We start from the raw sequence: 18,787 nt of genomic DNA on the forward strand, positions 1-18,787 counted from the left end.
GCTTCCCTCGTGGTTCAGGTGGTAAAGAATCTGTCTGCAATGCAGGAGACCAGGGTTCAATCCCTGGGTCAGGAAGATCCCCTGGAGAACAGAATGGCAACCCACTTAGTATTCTTGCTTGGAGAATTCCATGGAAAGACGAACCTGGTGGGCTACAGTTCATGGGGTTGCAGAGTCAGACGTGACTGAGGGACTAAAACTTTCACTACTACACCACTATAGAACTTAAAATATCTCAGACCAGCTCCCTCTCTTTTGTGGTCCAAATCTATCCCATACAAAAAGCTCACACATTATTTTGCCTATTAACCTAACCTAACCTAACCCTGGAGAAGGCAATGGCAACCCACTTCAGTACTCTTGCCTGGAAAATCCCAAGGACGGAGGAGCCTGGTGGGCTGCAGTCCATGGAGTCGCTAAGAGTCAGACCCGACTGAGTGACTTCACTCTCACTTTTCACTTGCATGCGTTGGAGAAGGCAATGGCAACCCACTCCAGTGTTCTTGCCTGGAGAATCCCAGGGACGGGGGAGCCTGTTGGGCTGCCGTCTATGGGGTCGCCCGGAGTCGGACACGACTGAAGCGACTTAGCAGCAGCAGCAGCAGCAACCTAACCCTAACCCTAATTTTCTTTAATATGCATATGATATGAATGTAGTTATGAATACGAATGTAGTTATTTCTTTAATGGGAAAGCAGTTCATCTTTCTGATGCTGCCCTTCAAATATCCTGAATGGAACTCAGACTTCAGAAGCGTCTGAAGTCTGACTAGGTCTCTTGATGCACTCCTTGCTGGACTTGAGGGAAAGAGTAGAAAACCATTCCTACCCTTTGGGACATCAATCTTGCTTGGAATGACAGCACACTAAAGACACCCTCCAAAGTGTCCACAAAAATCTCCTCTCCCTTTTCCTAATCTGGACTCTTTTACAGACTTGATCCTTCATAGTGTGCATGGACCAAAGACTATGAAAATGTGCATGGGTGACTGAAGAGCAACAGCAAAAATACACATTGGGCATCCATCCACTAGAACAGCTCAGCATCAGGAGTTCAACATGGTTATTGTCCTTAAGAACTTTGCTAGGCTAATTCCACTATCTTCAAGTTTTTTGCTTAAATTTCACCTTCTAAATGAATATTGCTCCTCATGGTCAATTAATAAAGCAAACTATCTCACATTTTCCCCATTTTGCATTTCAAACTTCCATGCATGGTTCTAGATTTTCTTTGTGATATTTTTACCTTCTCATATACTATGCAGTTTGCTTACTTGCTATATTGTTTATGATCTGTATTGAGAGACTAAAAATACAAACAGGTGATGACAAGACCATATATAAAAACAACTCTGACTTACAGCCTTCAGCAAACTGTCCAGGAAACCAGCCCCCATATTTACAGTAAACAGCCCAGGAAGTCAGCCTGCTGTAAGTCAGACTGGTAGGAAATCAGACAGCTATCTCTAGTAATTGCTCTCTCCAGAAAACCAAAAAATATCTATTACAAATGGCTTCAAGTGGTCAAGACTTGATTAGTAACTGACAGCTTTCTTAATTTTTGTCCATATTCCAACTTAGGACCAACTAAAGAAAGCCAAATATGCAGCTCTAACCTACATAGGATGCTCCACTGCTACAGCTTCCCCATTTCAACAGCTTCAGATCAGGGTATATGTGAAGTTTCCTTTTTCCCATTATAATGCATCCCTATTTTTTTGCCTGCCATTGAACTTCTGTTAAAACACAAGGGAGGGGGACTTCTCTGGTGGTACAGTGGATAAGAATCTGCCTGTCAATGCAGGGGATACAGGTTTGATCTCTGATCTGATATGATTCCACATGTCACAGAGCAACTAAGCCCATGTGCCACAACTACAGAAGACTGTGTACCCTAAAGCCCACATGCTGTGACTACTAAGCCTGTGTGCTGCAGCTACTGAAGCCCATGTGCTGAGATCCTGTACCCCAACTTGTGGCAACTAGAGAAAAGCCCACAGGGAACACAGACCCAGTACAATTAAAGATAAATAAATAAATAGTAAAAATACACAAGCGAAGGGATTTTTCTGGTGGCCCAGTTATTGATTACTGCCTTCCGATGTATCCCTGGTGGGGGGAACTAAGATCCCACATGCAGCGGAGCAACTAAGCTCATGTATCACAACTATTGGCCTATATGCCACAACTAGAGAGCCCATGTGCCACAACAAAGATTCCATGTGCCACAACTGAGACCTGAGGAGGCTAATAATAATAATAATGTACGTGTACTTAGTCACTCAGTCATGTCTGACTCTGTGCATCCCCATGGACTGTAGCCCACCAGGCCTCCTCTGTCCATGGGGATTCTCCAGGCATGCATACCAGAGTGGGTTTGCCATGCCCTCCTCCAAGAGATCTTCCCAACCCAGGGACTGAATCCAGGCCTCCCGCATTGCAGGCAGATTCTTTACTATTTGAACCACCAAGGAAGCCCAATAATAATAATAATAATAAATTAAAACTGAACAAAACACAAGGTACAATGACTACTTTCTTACCATGAGCAAGCTCTAAAGAGTCTTTTATTGTCCTCATTTGATTCTTCCTTTATTACCACGGTATTCTCACCCTCAATCCCCCTGCTTTCTGAATATGATGGCTAATTTTATGTGTCAACTTGGCTGGTCCATAGTGCCTGGATATTTGGTCAAATTTTTATTTTGCATATTTCTGTGAGGGTGTTTTTTTGGATGAGGTTAAAATGTAAATTGGCAGACCTCCAGTAAAGCAGATTACCCTCCATAATGTGGGTAAGTGAGTGAGTGAGTGAGTGACGTCGCTCAGTCATGTCTGACTCTTTGCGACCCCATGGACTGTAGCCTACCACACTCCTCTGTCCATGGGATTTTCCAGGCAAGGGTACTTGAGTGGGTTGTCATTTCCTTCTCCAGAGGATCTTCCAAACCCAGAGATTGAACCCGGGTCTTCTGCATTATAAGCGGACGCTTTACCGTCTGAGCTACCAGGGAAGTGCCTTGGCCTCATCTAATTTGCTGAAGGCTTTAAAAGAACAAAAACCAACCTACCTAAGCAGGAAGAAATTCTGCCTGGAGACAACCTTCAGACTTGAACTTCCATGCTGACTCATCCCAGGGTCTTTGGAGTCAACCTACTCTGATGATTCTGGACTTGTCAGCCTCCATAAGCACATGAGTCAATTCCATAAAACAAATCTCTGTATATGTACATGTGTTATTGATTCTGTTTCCCTGCAGAACCTTGATTAACACACTGAACCAACCACTCTGCAACTTCCCATTTTGGATTGTTAACTCCATGAAGGAAAGCTTCAGGTCAGTTATTGACATATCTCAAGTGCCAAAAATATGCCTGGTACATAGTAGTTAGATAATGTATTGATAGAATCATTGAATAAGTAAAAATCTCTAAAATGTATACTTTGGTGCCTGAGGTTTGCATCTCTTAGAAATGTGGAATGATGAGAGAGACAGACAGGCAAACAGAGATAAAAAACAGAGAGGGAGACAAAAATGCACATAGAAAAAGAGAGGCAATACCAGATAAGCCAAGATCTTATGAGTCTAAGAAACAATCAAGTAGAAGCTGTTGAATTTTGCCTAGGGTTACCACTGCTCTCTGTTAAACTGAAACAAAATAGAAAGGAAACCAACATCATACCTCTTATTAATGGACTTTCATGAACACATTTCATCTCAATTTATATTTCATGGCATCCAGGTGCTAAGTGCAGTTTCAAACCTACTCTACCCTCCCATAAATTATACAGTAAATCATCACTTGGTAATGGGCACTTTATTTTTCATGCTGATTTCCTTAAGTGTTCTGCTCTGAGGTCTCTCAGTCATGGCCATATGCTTTTCTTTTCTTTCACATATTTGAATATAGAGCCATACTGACAGTTCCAAGCTCTTTTTTTTTTTTTTTTTTTCTACCTTTTCTTATGAACCCTGGGTTATTCAAAATTGTTCTTTCAGATCAAGAACAGAGTGAAAATCTTTCACAGAAAACCAACATGTAGAAAACTCTTTTTTTTTTTTTCCTTTTATCACTCCTGCTAAGATTCATTTGAAAAAGATTTTTCTGAAAAGATAAAAGAAAGTATGATAACTCTTGAATCAAAAATGCCTTGAAAAGTAGAAACATAGCTCAAGAAAATGTGTTTTAGTGTTTAATAATTTTGACACATTAAAATATGTGTTATTTTCTTTGTTTGCTTTGCTTAGCTGTTTTTGCTCTTTTGCTCTTTTATTAGGATGTAGTATACTGGGTGTCTGATACTGGATGGGAGATAAATCATGTTTCACAAATAGGTATCATTTAAAGTTGTACTGTTATAGACTGATAAACTTTTTTTTTTTTCTTTCATCTTTCTCAGAAATATTCTTCAGAGTAATTCATTAGCATTGTGACAACCAGACCTTCAGGCAACCTCAGGCTGCTGTCTGGGCAAATGTTTCTCCATGCTGCTAATTCCATGTACTACTCTCTGGCCGGTTCCCAGCTGTCCAATTTCTCTTGCATCAAACAGATTCCATTTTTCAAAGTTTCCTAACATTCTTCTGAACAGGTTTTTAAGAGTAAATGTTTTCCACCTTAAATTTTGGTGCCTAATTCTCAAACATCTGGCTCTAATTGCTAGTTATTATAGGTTACTATGACTTGAATTGTGGAAGACAGAAGAATTATTATACCTTATTCAGTATAGATCTCTATAAGATGTATTTTCTTTATATATTTTCCTTTTTAATTATTTATAATATTAAGTGCAAAATTAAAATCATTTTCATGAGTTATTTATACAAATGTAAAAAGAAATGATCTCTTCAAAGAAGATGTATGGATGGCCAAGAGGAACATAAAAAGATGCTAAACATCACTAATTATTAGAGAAATACAGATCAAAACTATACAATGAGGTATTACCCCACACTGGTCAGAATGGCCATCATCAAAAGACCTATAAATAATAAATGCTGGAGAGCATGTAGAGAAAAGGGAACCCCTTTTCATTGTTGGTGGGAATGAAATTGGTAGAGTCAATATGGAGAACAGTATAGAGATTCCTTAAAAAACTAAAAATGGAACTGCCCTATAACACAACAATCGCACTTCTGGGCATATACCCTGAGAAAACCATAATTCAAAAAGGTATATGCACCACAATATTCATTGCAGCTCTATTTACAATAACCAGGACATGGAAGCAACCTAAAAGTCTATTGAAAGACGAGTAGATAAAGAAGATGTGGTACGTATATACAATGGAATATTGGTGGTGGTTGGTGGTTTAATCACTAAGTCGTGGCTGACTCTTGTGACCCCATGGACTGAAGCCCACTAGGCTCCTCTGTCCATGGAATTCCCAGGCAAGAATGCTGGAGTGGGTTACCATTTCCAGGGGGAGCTTCCCAACCTAGGATCAAACCCACCTCTCCTGCATTACTGGTAGCATTGTAGGCAGATTCTTTACCACTGAGCCAAAAGGGATTCCCACAATGGAATACTGCTCAGTCACAAAAAGGAATGGAACTGGGTTATTTGTAGAGATGTGAATGGACCCATAGTCTGTCATACAGAGTGAAGTAAGTCAGAAAGAAAAAAAAACAAATGTAATATATTAATTGAACTGTGGTGTTGGAGAAGACTCTTGAGAGTCCCTTGGACTGCAAGGAGATCCAACCAGTCCATTCTAAAGGAGATCAGTCCTGGGTGTTCTTTGGAAGGACTGATGCTAAAGCTGAAACTCCAGTACTTTGGCCACCTCATGCGAAGAGTTGACTCATTGGAAAAGACTCTGATGCTGGGAAGGATTGGGGGCAGGAGGAGAAGGGGACGACAGAGGATGAGAAGGCTGGATGGCATCACTGACTCGATGGACATGAGTCTGAGTGAACTCCGGGAGTTGGTGATGGGCAGGGAGGCCTGGCGTCCTGTGATTCATGGGGTCGCAAAGAGTCAGACACAACTGAGCGACTGAACTGAACTTAACTGAATATATTAGTGCATATTTGTGGAAAGTAGAAAAATGGTACAGCTTTGCATAGTGGCACTATCATAGCCAATAAGGTTTATCTGGGGCACAATTATTGCTAATAGAAAAATGGTACAAATGAACCTATTTGCAGGGCAGGAATAGAAACACAGACATAGAGAATGGACATGTGGGCACGGGAGGAGGAAGGGCAGATGAACTGGGAGATTGGACTGATCTATATGAACTACTGTGTGTAAACCAGATAGTGGGAACTTACTATAAAGTCCATGGGGCTCAGCTTGGTGCTCTGTGATGACCTAGATGGGTGGGATGAGTGGTGGGTGCGAGGGAAATACAAAAGGAGGATATATATTTATGGCAATAAGCAATTCAAAATTGGGAAAGGAGTAAGTCAAAGCTGTATATTGTCACCCTGATTATTTAACTTATATGCAGAGTACATGATGCAAAATGCAGTGTTAGATGAAGCACAAGCTGGAATCAAGACTGCTGGGAGAAACATCAATAACCTCAGATATGCAGAGGACACAACCCTTATGGCAGAAAGTGAAGAGGAACTAAAGAGCCTCTTGATGAAGGTGAAAGTGAAGAGTGAAAACCTGGCTTCAAACTCAACACTCAAAAAACTAAGATCATGGCATCTGATCCCATGACTTCGTGGCAAATAGATAGGGAGTCAGTGGAAACAGTGACAAACTTTACTTTATTGGGCTCCAAAATCACTGCAGATGATGACTGCAGCCATGAATTAAAAGATGCTTGCTCCTTGGAAGCAAAGCTATGACTAACCTAGAGTACATATTAAAAAGCAGAGACATTACTTTGCTGACAAAGGTCCGTCTAGTCAAAGCTATGGTTTTTCTAGTAGTCATGTATGGATGTGGCAGTTGGACTAAAAAGAAGGCTGAGTACCTGAAGAATTGATGCTTTTGAACTGTGGTGTTGGATAAGACTCTTGAGAGTCCCTTGGACTGCAAGGAGATCAAACCAGCCAATTCTAAAGGAAGTCAATCCTGAATATTCATTAGAAGGACTGATGCTGAAGCCCCAATTCTTTGTCCACTTGATGCAAAGAGCCTACTTGTTAGAAAAGACCCTGATGCTGGGAAAGATTGAAGGTAGGAGGAGAACAGGATGATAGAGGAGGAGATGGTTGGATGGCATCACCAACTCAATGGACATGAGTTTGAGCAAGCTCCATGAGATGGTGAAGGACAGGGAAGCCTGGCATGCCATAGTCCATGGGGTCACAAAGATTCAAACACAACTGAGCAACTGAACAACAATAGCCAATTCACTTTGCTATCAGTTCAATTGCTATCAGTCGCTCAGTCGTGTCCGACTCTTTGTGACCCCATGAATTGCAGCACACCAGACCTCCCTGTCCATCACCAACTCCCAGAGTTCACTCAAACTCATCTCCATCGAGTTGGTGATGCCATCAAGCCATCTCATCCTCTGTTGTCGCCTTCTCGTCCCACCCCCAATCTCTCCCAGCATCAGAGTCTTTTCCAATGAGTCAACTCTTCGCATGAGGTGGCCAAAGTACTGTAGTTTCAGGTTTAGCATCAGTCCTTCCAATGAACACCCAGGACTGATTTCCTTTAGAATGAACTTTGCTATCCAACATTGTAAAGCAACTATATTCTAATTTAAAAATTAATGAAATAAATAAAATATTAATAAAATCCATACTGTAGGGGGAAAATATTCTGTGGTCTTAGAAATCAAATTATAAGAATGATTCTTAAGCAACCAGGCTAGAGTAGAAAAAATGAAGGTTTCTTAGAAGAGTTCACACTTCCACAAGGGACTTAATTTCATTTGCCCAAGTGGTAGAGGCTTGAAGAAATATCTATAACAGTTGCTAATCAACATGCTTTAGCTTTATGGCAAAATGTTTTAAAATGAAATGTAAATGTGTTTTCAATAACTTTTAATGAGTATTATTGAAATTATTTAATAAGTATTATTGACTTCCTTAAAAAATGAAGTCATCATTTTTAAGCACATGGATTTTGTTTTACAGATAAATAATTAATTATTGGACAAGATATTTAAAGAGTAGAATAATTTATTTGGAGTTTTCAGGAAAAAGAGGCTTCTTACTGAAGCACTTTTGTAATTAGCCCTTTACCTTTGAAATAATTATTCCCTTAATTTTATGGAAACATTTCTAAAGTATAATGTTTGTAAGATGCAGTGTTTTACTTTCATAATTAAAATATGTGTATATTCATATCTCTTTCTTAGATGAATTCTTGTATCATTTTGAGCCTTCTTTTGACAAAACATGGAGAACTGATGCCATCAAAATACATGAATATATCTTGAACTGCTTGGCTATAGTTTTAATTCGGCATTTTTTGTTGTTGTTGTTATTCAGTGTTGGATTACTATTTACTATCATCCTCTGTAACATCTTCTGCTCTCAATAACACCTTTGAAGTTTCAGATTTTTTTGATCCATCAAATCACCATGAATGTTTTTAAAATCACATATTTATATATATTTGATTATGATTGACATAATCAAATTATGTCATTGGTAAAAATGGTATGAGTTAGGTAACCTTTAATTCTCTTTCTAAAGCCATGCAGAAGATTATTTCTTTTAGCCAGCTTCGAGAACAATTATTCAAATTACTACCTTCTTGTTGCATGTGGGGTGGGAATTATTAACAGGATGATTTCATGTCACATATATTTTTCACCACCAGCCTGAAATGAGACTGTCAGTAGGATTTCAAAACAAATGTTTTCCTTCTGAAACATATACTGGAATTTTATCCCCCTCTCCTTACTTATTCTGCTTTCCAGAAGTGTTAGTGTGAATTGTATGGAGAAGATAGAGAAAGAAGAAAAACATTTCTTTTTTTTTTTTTTTAGCTCTCTAATTGAGCTAGGCAATAGCTCAAACTCTTATCTTAAAGCTGTGAGATGTTGTGTTACCTGCCATATAGATCTTGTGATAATCATCTGTATTGTTGTCCAACTATTTCTGTTGGCAGTATCACTTTGGGTTCTTTTCACAGAGAAACTGAGTGGGGCCCTGTGGGGCCCTGAGGCACCAACGTCTTTCTGGCCCCAGCCGTTATGACTTTCCATGAGTTCCAAAGGGTGGATTTCTTGACTGTTCCTCCCTTCCTTGAGGTCAAATGAGGAACAGTTAAGAAACCAACTGAAGCAAGATTAAAAGGACCAGAGAAGCTCATCAAGATTAGCAGACTGATCACCTGGGATGAGATCAAGGAGGTGAAAACCCTGCTTACAACCTGTTCTTGTCAGAGACCCCATTTTTGAACCGCCATCATAAAAACCCTCATTAAGTATTCTGGGTTTGACACACATAATTTTTTGAGGCAGAAGCATGGTGGGTCTCTCTTTGCCTGGCAAAACAAGAAAGACACCCTTTACTGTTGTTCAGTTGCTAAGTTGTGTTGAACTCTTTACAACCCCATGGACTTTAAGCCACCAGGCTCCTCTGTCCTCTACTATCTCCCAGAGTTTGTGCAAATTCATGTCCATTGAGTCACTGATGCTATCTAACCATCTGACTCTTTCTTCCAATGTGCTGTGCTCAGCTGTGTGCAACTCTTTGCAATTCCATGGCCGCACCATGGTTCTCTTTCATGGGATTTCCCAGGTATGGATACTGGAGTGGGTTTCCATTCCCTTCTCCAAGGGACCTTTCAGATGCAGGAATCAAACCTGGGTCTCTTGCATTGCAGGCAGATTTTCTACCATCTGAGCCACCAGGGAAGTCCATGTGCCACTACTCCTTTGTTAAATTTTATCAGTCCTCAGGGTCATTCTCATTATGACCTCCACCAGGGAGGCTACAGACATGAAGTCAGGACATATAGCGTCAGCTTCCAGCATTTAGTATGGCACCAGATGGTTACATGTTCTTTTCAAGAATTGCAAGCACTGTAGTCTGATTCTCCCCTTTAGCCCTGTGTGTTTCTATTTGAAGGATGTGCCTTCATGTTGTAACGCATATTACTGTTGGTAGTAAATTTTTTTCTCTTGAGGAACTTGCAATCAATACAGGGAAAGAAAAGTAATACATAATAAAACAAATAATACATAATTTCAGAGCAAGATTAATTTTAAAAGTAAAGGGATGAAGAATCCCCTGGGGGCAGGGAGTGATGAGGTCTTCCTTCAACCTTGAGAAAAGAAGAAACTAAGTAATATATAAATATGTGGGGAAAGAGCATTCCAGTAAAGAAAAAAGAAAGGCAAACTATTAAAAAAAGGAAACAAATAAATAACAACAAACAAAAGCCAATATGACAGGAGCAGAAATGAGTACTAGGCAGAAGGGGAGGGTGGGGTTAGAGAGAAAATCATGAAAAGTGATCATCTATACAGCTTTGCAGGTCATGCAATAGTTTTGTTTTTTATTCTAGGTAAAAAGGTAAGTGTGGCTAGAGTGGGAAATGTAGATAAATGAAGTTTTCTTTTGAATTTTTTTCATATACAACACCTACTAAATACATTCAAAAAAGAGCTGATACAAAAGGAGAACTTAAAGAAACTTGAAAGTTCAAAGTTGACAAAAAGGAAAGTAGCTTAGGAGAGGGAATCTATATAATGGTAAGAAGGAAAGAGAAACGTGCATGTAAGTATTATGATGTGTTAATATGCCCATTGAAACACAGGCCTGTGTTCAAGGAAGCATTGATTGACACAGCTATCTGCTTCCCCATCTGTCCCAGCTCTAGAGACCCACCTCCTCTTGCTTAAGGAAGTGGCCTTCCCAGGGTAGCCCACATCAATGTCTAAATGAGGCCAATATAGGACAACTTTGGTGAGGCATACATATTCCAGTTTTCCACAGGACTGTCTAAGATCACACTTCTAATTCTCTCTCTGTTCAGTATTGCTTTCAACCTCCTCCTTCAACAGATGGTGATCTCTAATAAATACCCAGCAAAACAAACTGACACAAGGAACCTAACAGGTGACAGAAAACTGAAACAATTTCTCTAAAAACAAAACAAAAAAAAGTTTCCTGTGAGTTAGGAGACAAAGTCTTCTTGAGAATGAGATATGAGATGCATAAAAGTATATACATAGTAAGTTCAAAGTGGTTATAAATGTTTGAATTAGGTGTTGGGGAAAAAATGGGCTAAGAATAGTTTAAGGAAACAGAATAATTGCTGGACTGTCTTGGCAACCAAATTAGGGTCATTGATCAAGACAACTGTGGACATTTACTTCTTTAAAAATATCTTCCCTCAGATATTTTGAAAATACACATATATAGCTTTCTTTCCATCTGTCTTATACTCCTTCTCACTCTTTTCTAAGGATCTTTTTTCTTATCCTTATCCTGTTATATTTAATGTTTATCAGAATCTATCTTGATGTACTTCACACATTTTCCTGAATAGGCTCATTCAGTCCCATACATCACTACCCTCCATCTACTGATGAATTCCCAAACTTTTTGCACCCCATATCTCTTTCTTAAGCATATGGCCATATAACTGGTAGTCTATTGGTTATTTAAATCTATAGGTGCTCTAAACCTAGCATACACAAAACTTACTCTTTGTTTTTATCTTGTTTTGAAAAATGTGTTCTCATCTTTAATATTGCATTCCATATATTAGGTTTTTTAAATTTTGAAATGAAGCTAATTATCTGTAATTTCCTCTCTTCTTAATCATTAAATGTTGTCAACTCTGTAGCCTGAATAATACTTGAATCCTCTAATATACTCTGCTTTACATCCTCCAATGTGTCTGACATGTATTATTTCAATACCCTGAAAATTGGACTCCCTAGCTTGAGTCTTTTTCCTCCTGTTTTTTAAGTTAAAAATCTATCTTTTTATTAGATCTTCATTAAATTTTTGGAATTGAGAGCTAAACATAAGTTTAAAGAAAAAAGAAACACCTCAAAAATAGGTCCTGAAAGGCATCTTCTTCTGGCAAGCAGTCAGGGAATAAGCATGTAAATAAATTGACTTGTCTATTCCATATCAGCCATGGCCAGCCACACAATCTCTGCCTTGCTTTTAATTAACGTTACACAGACCCTCTATATATCTAACTCAAAGTTTATTGGCTTCCCTGGTGGCTCAGATGGTAAAGAATCTGCCTGTAATGTCAGAGACCCAGGTTCAATTCCACTATTCTTGCCTGGAGAATTCCATGGACAAAGGAGCCTTGCATGCTTTTATTATAAATCTTGATCTCTGTATACCAATCAAATCCCTGGAGATAGAGCTTTGGGTGAAGCAGAAAAAGATAGCCTTACTGCTTTGCCAGACAAAGGCTGCCTTGAAAACCTATGTGTTTCCACCCCAGAGACACTGATGAAGGTTTTCATAACACTGAGTCAAAGGTGGGGTCTCTGACAAGATTAGGGTGTAAGCAGGGTTGTTAAAGTTGCTTGGTCATGTCCTTGCAATCCCATGGATAGTCCATGAAATTCTCCAGGCCAGAATACTGGAGTGGGTGGCCTTTCCCTCCTCCAGGAGATTGCCCCAACCCAGGGATTGAACCCAGGTCTCCTGCATTGCAGGCAGATTTTTTACCACTGAGTGACAAGGGAAGCCCAAGAATACTGCAGTGGGTAAGCAGGGTTTGCACTCCCTTAATCTCATCTCAGGGGGTCAGTTAGCTAATTTTAATGGGCTTCTCTGGTCCTTTTAATCTTGCTTCAAGTGGTTTCTTGGCTGTTTCTCCCTTGATAAGCAACTGTTCAATGGTGGTTTAGTCACTTAGTTGTGTCAGACTGTTATGACCCCATGGACTGTAGCACGCCAGGCTCCTCTGTACATGGGATTTTCCAGTCAGGGATTCTGGTGTTGGTTTCCATCTCCTTCTCCAGGGGATCTTCCTGACCCAAGAATCAAGCTTGGGTCTCCTGCACTGAATGAGCCACCAGGGAAGCCCTTATAACTCAGGGAAATTTAGAATGGCTGGAATCAGGCCTACAAGAAATGGGGGAGAGGAGGCCTCTGTGCCTGGGAGTCCCACAGGGCTCCACTTGGTTTTAGGATGCCTTGGCCTTCTCATGAATTCTGGAAACATATTTTTACTCATAATGCTGAGGGGAAAAAAAAAAAACACAAAAACACAAAACTTTTTAAGGCTTTCATTTGAGAGGCTGGCTTCCTAAATCTATACATCAGTATACAATAAATAAGTAATTAGAAAATGTTGAAGTATGAAAAGATTTCTTCCCACCAAAAGCACTGTTTTCTGAAAGAAATTGGTTTCTCAGTTAAGCCACATTACAGCATTTAAAATTTATAATTATTACCATGACAATGGAAAAGCATTGAGGCATTTGAAGCAGAAGGAACAGTCAGTTCAGTTCAGTCACTCAGTTGTGTCTGACTCTTTGCGACCCTATGAATTGCAGCACGCCAGGCCTCCCTGTCCATCACCAGCTCATGGAGTTCACTTAAACTCATGTCCATCGAGTCGGTGATGCCATCTAGCCATCTCATCCTCTATTGTCCCCTTTTCGTCCTGCCCCCAATCCCTCCCAGCATCAGGGTCTTTCCCAATGAGTCAACTCTTCGCATGAGGTGGCCAAAGTACTGGAGTTTCAGCTTTAGCATCATTCCTTCCAAAGAAATCCCAGGACTGATTTCCTTTAGAGTGGACTGGTTGGATCTCCTTGCAGTCCAAGGGACTCTCAAGAGTCTTCTCCAACACCACAGTTCAAAAGCATCAATTCTTCAGCACTAACCTTTTTTCACAGTCCAACTCTCACATCCACACATGACTACTGGAAAAATCATAGCTTTAACTAGACGGACCTTTGTTGGCAAAGTAATTCCCCTGCTTTTTAATACGCTGTCTAGGTTGGTCATAGCTTATCTTCCAAGGAGCAAGCATCTTTTAATTCATGGCTGCAGTCACCATCTGCAGTGATTTTGGAGCCCAAGAAAATAAAGCCTGTCACTGTTTCCATTGTTTCCCTATTTGCCATGAAGTGGTGGGATCAGATGCCATGATCTTAGTTTTATGAATTTTGAATTTTAAGCCAGCTTTTCACTCTCCTCTTTCACCTTCATCAAGAGGCTTTTTAGTTCCTCTTCAATTTCTGCCATTAAAGTGGTATCATCTGCATATCTGAGGTTATTATATTTCTCCCTGCAACCTTGATTCCAGCTTGTGATTCATCCAGCCTGGCATTTCCCATGATGTACTCTGCATGTAAGTTAAATAATCAGGGTGACAATATACAGCCTTGACATACTTCTTTCCTAATTTGGAACCAGTCCATTGTTCTATGTCCAGTTCTAATTATCACTTCTTGACCTTCATACAGGTTTCTTAGGAGGCAGGTAAGGTGATCTGGTATTCCCAATTTTCAACAGTTTGTTGTGATCACAGTCAAAGGTTTAGCGTAGTCAATGAAGCAGAAGTAGATATCTTTTGGAATTCTCTTGGTTTTTCTATGATCCAACTGATGTTGGCAATTTGATCTCACATCTCCTTATAAAAGAGAAGGCAGAGTCATAGACCTGGAGGGCAGAGCCTTGAGCCCAGAGGCTGCAACATTGAGCCTCACAAGTTTATTCTGAGGCCTTGAAATCTAGTAGAATTTGCCCTTCTAGCAAATTTAAGTTGCTTCAGAATAGTGATCTCCTTCTTCCTTCCTTCTTCTCCCTTTTGGAATAGAATGTCTAGAACTATTTTCCTATTCCTGCTCCTCTTACTTTGTATTTCAGAACATCTAATTTGCTTTCTAGTTTCATGTGTCCACAGATATGGATTTTTTTCTCCTTGATGAATCATATATAGTCTCACACATATCTGATTTAAATGATATAAATTGTGAGATTTGAGACTTTTTAATCTAATGGTATGCTGGTAGATCTTGAAATTGACCTATACTTTAATCAATTATGAGATTTGGGAGTGCTGGGAAGTGATAAATATATTTTCCATGTGTCATGGATATAAATACTTTAGACCAGAGGAAAGACTATGGTAGAATTAAAAAAAAAATGTGCTAAAGTATATCTGATATTAATCCCTAGGAGCTGTAAATATTTGGGAAGGATCTTTGCAGATATGATTAATTTAAGGATTTTGAGATGGATTATGTAATCCTTGGATAATCAAATTATCCAATTCAAATAATCCTTGGATTATCTGGAAAGGCCCTAAATGAAACCACAGGTGCCCTTATAAGAGAGAGGCAGGGTAAGGTTATCAAAGAATACAGAGAAGAAAATGTGACCATGGTGGTAGAGATCAGAGTGATGTGACCACAAACCAAGGAATGCTGGAAGCCACCAGAAGCTGGAAGAAGCTGGAATAAATTCTCTTTTACAGCACCTGGAGGATCTATAACTCTGCCAACACCTTGATTTTGGCCTAGTGACAGTGATTTCAGAGTAACAGCATTTTGAGGAATAAATCTCTGCTGCCCTAAGCCAACCAGGAAACTGATACACTGGAATGAAGAATCTCTTCTACATGTTTCTCCCATCCTCTTTCATTCTGATAGTGTGCTCTTTTTGTGTGTTTGTAAATTTCAGAAAGCAAGAGCAAAATGGGAAAAGGCTAGGGCCTTTTTAAGTCTCTGCTTACAACTAGCTTGCTGTTAGCCCACCGGAAAAAGTAAGTCACATGACTGGTAACTGAGTGGCTCAGAGTCAAAGTGAGAGGGTTCTGCAACTTTACATAGCAAAGGATGTGAATATGGGGTAAAAGGAAGGGTAAGGGTAATTTTTTGTAGTTAGCCATCCATATGTTTACTTTCTCTGAAGTTGATTTTTATCTTTGAGTCTGTCTCTGGCTAAATCCCCCTTATTTTCAGATTTTGATCTTTCTTAATGCTTACACTACTGTGGTATAATTTTATTTTCACTATCATAGCATTTTCCCTCAAGGCTAATTTCACTGGTTCTCACTAGAATGTAATCTCAGTGGGGCAAGTACACAGTCCTTGTCATCTTTATATCTCCAGTGACTAATGTAGACCCTTTGATATAGGGTCTACATATGCTAATTCAACTATCATACAGATTATATTCTGTTACATTTGACATTCTTCTAATGCACTAAAAAACCAGTATTAATATTTTTATGTCAAAGAATTTTAAATAAATATATTACAATTTCTTTTTATTTGGGCAGATAAGTTTATATACTTTTAATACTCATTTCATATATTATGAATTGTTATAAAAATCAAAGTTGAAAATCTTTCAGTTCAGTTCAGTTGCTCAGTCATGTCCAACTGTTTGCAACCCCATGAACTGCAGCATGCCAAGCCTCCCTGTCCATCACCAACTCCCGGAGTTCAATCAGACTCACGTCCATCGAGTCAGTGATGCCATCCAGCCATCTCATCCTCTGTTGTCCCCTTCTCCTCCTGCCCCCAACCCCTCCCAGTAAAGGAGTCTTTTCCAATGAGTCAACTCTTCGCATGAGGTGGCCAAAGTACTGGAGTTTCAGCTTTAGCATCATTCCTTCCAAAGAAATCCCAGGGCTAATCTCCTTCAGAATGGACTGGTTGGATGTCCTTGCAGTCCAAGAACTCTCAAGAGTCTTCTCCAACACCACAGTTCAAAAGCATCAATTCTTCGGCGCTCAGCTTTCTTCACAGTCCAACTCTCACATCCATACATGACCACTGGAAAAACCATAGCCTTGACTAGACAGACCTTTGTTGTCAAAGTAATGTCTCTGCTTTTGAATATGCTATCTAGGTTGGTCATAACTTTCCTTCCAAGGAGTAAGAGTCTTTTAATTTCATGGCTGCAGTCACCATCTGCAGTGATTTTGGAGCCCCCCAAAATAAAGTCTGACATGCAATAGAGGAAAACAACAGAATGGGAAAGACTAGAGATCTCTTCAAGAAAATTAGAGCTACCAAGGGAATATTTCATGCAAAGCCGGGCTCCATAAAGGACAGAAATGGTATGGGCCTAACAGAAGCAGAAGATATTAAGAAGAGACGGCAAGAATACATAGAAGAACTGTACAAAAAAGATCTTCACGACCCAGATAATCATGATGGTGTGATCACTGACCTAGAGCCAGACATCCTGGAATGTGAAGTCAAGTGGGCCTTAGAAAGCATCGCTACGAACAAAGCTAGTGGAAGTGATGGAATTCCAGTTGAGCTATTTCAAATCCTGAAAGATGATGCTGTGCAAGTGCTGCACTCAATATGCCAGCAAATTTGAAAACTCAGCAGTGGCCACAGGACTGGAAAAGGTCAGTTTTCATTCCAATCCCAAAGAAAGGCAATGCCAAAGAATGCTCAAACTACCGCACAATTGCACTCATCTCACATGCTAGTAAAGTAATGCTCAAAATTCTTCAAGCCAGGCTTCACCAATACATGAACCGTGAACTTCCAGATGTTCAAGCTGGTTTTAGAAAAGGCAGAGGATCCAGAAATCAAATTGCCAACATCTGCTGGATCATCGAAAAAGCAAGAGAGTTCCAGAAAAACATGTATTTCGGCTTTATTGACTATGCCAAAGCCTTTGACTATGTGGATCACAATAAACTGTGGAAAATTCTGAAAGAGATGGGAATACCAAACCACCTGACCTGCCTCTTGAGAAATCTGTATGCAGGTCAGGAAGCAACAGTGAAAATCTTTAACTGCCATTTAAAAAGTAAGGCAACCTTAATTGTCATTGATTATATTCAAACAACCTGGACAAAATTATTAATATTGAAATTTTCTTTTCAGTTTATATTTTCTATCATTCTCCAATTTATTTTCCCAAGAAACTTTAGGAAATAGATTGAAAATACCATAAAGTAATTTTTGCTCACACACTTCCATTTGTTGTTGCTCAATCATCCCGTAATGTCTGACTTTTGCAACCCCATGGATTGGGATTTTCCAAGCAAGAATACTGGATTGGGGTGCCATTTATTTTTCCAGAAGATCTTCCTAATGCAGTGATTGAACCTGTGTATCATGTCTACATCTCTTGCATTGCAGGCAGATTCTTTACATCTGAGCTGCCAGGGAAGCCACACATCCATTTAATATTTACCTATTGTTGAACAAATATGTTCAAGTGTCTGATATTCCTTTTAAAAATTATTAATAAGGTGTAACTGGTTGGATTTTTTTCAACTCGGAAATTTTAAGTATAAAATGAACATTACTCTGCCGTTTTACTTTTGTTTTGTACAAAGTGAATAAGTGTGACCTTAACTTTAGCCACTAGGCACTTCCCTGGTGGCTCAGAGGTTAAAGCATCTGCCTGGAATGCAGGAGACCCGGGTTCGATCCCAGGGTTGGGAAGATCCCCTGGAGAAGGAAATGGCAAATGGCAATCCACTCCAGTACTCTTGCCTGGAGAATCCTATGGAGGGAGGAGCCTGGTAGGCTACAGTCCATGGGGTCGCAAAGAGTCGGACATGACTGACAGACTTCACTCACTCTAACTTTAGCTAGAAATGCTGGTGAAAAAACTAAATGCTGAAAAATGTATTTAATGCTTCAAACACACACACACCTTCCTCTTTACATGATTTCTTATTGATATTACTTTTTATCCTGTTTATCCTTTTTCTGATACTGATATTACTATTTTTAATTATCATGATAATAAATGTAATTAATTCCAGCAGTATCACTTTATTGTTTTATATTTGTTCCTACTTACTTTGATAAATATTTATGAAAAAGAAAAAGAGAAGTGGTAGCTAATATTGTCTAGAAAAATATTTTAGACACATTCCCCATAAGGTCCCCCCAAACAGCTGTGCCACTGTACCTCCATCCAAAAGCACTTGTCAAGCTC

General features: G+C 39.5%; 1 non-coding gene across 1 annotated transcript; it reads left to right on the plus strand.

Moving 5' to 3' along the window:
- Positions 1–18,213: 18,213 nt before the first annotated feature.
- TRNAS-GGA (transfer RNA serine (anticodon GGA)) lies at positions 18,214–18,285 on the plus strand. Its single transcript has one exon. It is a non-coding gene; the product is annotated as a tRNA-Ser (tRNA).
- Positions 18,286–18,787: the final 502 nt, after the last annotated feature.

The sequence above is a fragment of the Bubalus kerabau genome, chromosome 2 (genome assembly GCF_029407905.1).
Source record: "Bubalus kerabau isolate K-KA32 ecotype Philippines breed swamp buffalo chromosome 2, PCC_UOA_SB_1v2, whole genome shotgun sequence".
Classification (NCBI taxonomy): Eukaryota; Metazoa; Chordata; class Mammalia; order Artiodactyla; family Bovidae; genus Bubalus; species Bubalus kerabau.